The 2,945-nt window shown below is 38.6% G+C and overlaps 1 pseudogene; it reads right to left on the minus strand.

Moving 5' to 3' along the window:
* Positions 1 to 949: 949 nt before the first annotated feature.
* Positions 950 to 2,670, minus strand: LOC143534125 (protein VAPYRIN-LIKE pseudogene; annotated as a pseudogene).
* Between the last annotated feature and the right edge of the window lie 275 nt (positions 2,671 to 2,945).

Consider the following 2,945-nt stretch of genomic DNA (forward strand, 5'->3'; position numbering starts at 1 on the left):
TAGTGATGTGATTGTATACTAATTAGCATAGTTTGACTAAATTATGGCACAACGATCATATTATCAATTTATCATCATGTTAGCTATGGCAACTTTTGTGTGTGTTGTAATGTCTCATGGCCATATCTAAAAGAATATGTTTCATGTCTAAAATATTTTTATGATGCGCATTTGTTATAGACCCTTATTGTTGTGGTGTGACCCGCCAACTAAGCAAAGTGATGGCTATTTTCCCATATAGTGTATGGGCGTGAATCAGGGCCGACTCAACAAATGTGAGGGTCTAAATCGAAACAAGATTTTGGGGCATTTTCATGAGAAATGTTAAGAAAAAAATTGATTATTACAAGTTTTGAACTAATAACCTATATTTTAGTAACAACAAAGCCTACCACCACACCACTACATTAATTTGAGGTTACCATACTCATTATAATATATCTATATGTATTGTTTTTTGTTGGATTGATGGGCCTTAACTGAGTGTGGCCTACCATACTCATTATAATATATCTATATGTATTGTTTTTTGTTGGATTGATGGGCCTTAACTGAGTGTGGGCCTAAAGCCCTAACTTGTTTTCGTTGTTCCACGAGCCACCCCTTATGTGAATTCATTAACCAATGTTATAGTATTTCCCACCTAATTTTGAATTAATTACCCCTTGGGAGTATTCATAGGATTCAAGTATTGATGCAGAACTTGATGATGATGAAGTTGTCGTGATTACATCCTAAATTAATAGTATAAAGCTTAATATGTTACATTTGGATCCACTAAATATAATCATGTGGAGATGCAGTCTATGCAAGTATGCAACACATTTTGTAGCCACTAACTCCAATTACCCAAATTTACAACCTTTTTGCACAGTAACTATGATAAAACTTTGTATTATATAAACTTCATACGTTCTTTAACGAGACACGTTGAAGAAAATCGAAATCATACATATTTCATACGATCCAGGTAAACTATTTCAGTAATAGTGTATGTTATCCACGAGTACGTGACACACAACCCTAAACTATACATAGATACAATCTAATGAAACCTCTTGAATACAAAACATTTCGACTCGTGAATTTAAGCTATTTCTATCTTACGATGATGTTACACTTCTTAAAAGAATCTAAACGACCCACAAGAGATTTCATGTTCGCCTTTGCACCATGACCGATCAACATCATCGCCACCTCAGCACGCCCACCTTCTACCGCCCGATGAAGAGCCGTGTACCCACTACCATCCACCACATCAACCGAACCACCATGGTTCAGTAAAAGCTTCACACCTTCAATGTAACCCTTAAACGCACATTTATGCAACGGGGTCCACCCATTCTGATCCCTCCCGTTCACCAGCGCGCCTTCCGTTAAACATTTTTTCATCTCCTCAACGTCCCCTTTCCTCGCAGCCCGATGCAAAACATCCCCCAAACATAACATATCGTATACACCCGTATGCCCATTTTCAACCGCAAGATCAAATGCGGTCTTCCCTACATTATTAACCGCGTATTTCACATAGTTACATGTATTTAACAACAAATCAACCGCTTCAACATGCCCATTAACCGCGGCACAATGAAGCGGGGTCCACCCATTGTAATCCGCCACGTCAGCATCACACCCTAACATAATCAAGAACTCAATCACTTCAACAAAACCATAAGTTGCACCAACATGAAGAGGTGTTTGACCATGACCGTTGACCAAATTCACATCAAGATCCAAATAACCCATGCACAAAACCTCCATAATATCCACCCTATTTACACAAGCTGCATCATGCAAAAACCTATCATGTTCATAATCAATCACACAATCCGACTCAACCAAGACCCGAACCGTATCAATACTCCCCGAACCAATCGCCAACGACATAACCGACTCCCCATCCGGCCCACGAGCCCCAACATCCGCACCCACGTCCAGCAAAGCCGAAACAACATAACTATTCCCAAAACTCGCAGCCGGAACCAACAACGAAGTCAATTCCAATACATCACACCACGAGATCGCCTTAGACAACGAAAATGCGGTCTCTAACGTCTTGGAACCGGTATAAGATATCAAAAACTCGACCACCCGAGGCCCGACAAGCGAGATCGGGATCGTTACGTCTTTAAATATATGTGGACCGGGTTTAGAAAACAGTTTTCGGAGTTCTTCCTGGCTGGCTTTGCCTGTAGGCAGCATGGTTGACCGGACAAGAACCGTGTCTTGCGGGGTTGATATCGGGGGGTGATCGGATGGTTTGGATAATATTAACGTGAAAGATCCGGTCCCGAGTGGTGGGATTATTGAATAAGACTGAGTGAATGATAATATTGAAGGTTTTGTTGTGGTTAAAGAGATGGCTATGGACATGGTGTGCATGAGGTTGGTTAGCCTGAAAGTTGTAGAGCATTTTTTGCCGGCGGTGAATAGTAGGTTGAGTTCCTTAACGTCTGAGGTTACCAGTCTGTCCATTTGTGAAGGTTTTGAATAAGAATGGAGGTGAAGATGGAGATAGGTGAGATTGTTTGTTGTGTATATGGTTATTATTTTATGTGGTATTTGAATTGATTAAAGTTATGGATTGTGATGTATATTATTAAGTATGAAGATGGTTGGAAGGTGGTGAGCAATTGGAACATGACTTGTTTGACCCGACCAAAATAAGTTATTTGAATCAAAATGTTGAAAGATGCTAAAGAGTGGTTTAAATAGCTCTTTTTATTAAATAAACAGATATGTAAGTATGTAACATATGAACGAGGCTACAATAACAGTTGGGCTGAAACGAAAATGAAAGATTTATTAAACTTGTACAAAAACAGTAGGAAAATTAGAAGTTAGCCCACGGAAAATTTTGGAAGTTAAGACAAATTAATTTGTTATTATATGAACATTGTATAATAATATATCATTATTAAAAATATAATAATGATTATAGTATT

The sequence above is a fragment of the Bidens hawaiensis genome, unplaced genomic scaffold (assembly GCF_021521415.1).
Source record: "Bidens hawaiensis isolate Kalapana, Puna unplaced genomic scaffold, B.hawaiensis_p1.1 tig00010069_1, whole genome shotgun sequence".
In the NCBI taxonomy this organism is placed as follows: Eukaryota; Viridiplantae; Streptophyta; class Magnoliopsida; order Asterales; family Asteraceae; genus Bidens; species Bidens hawaiensis.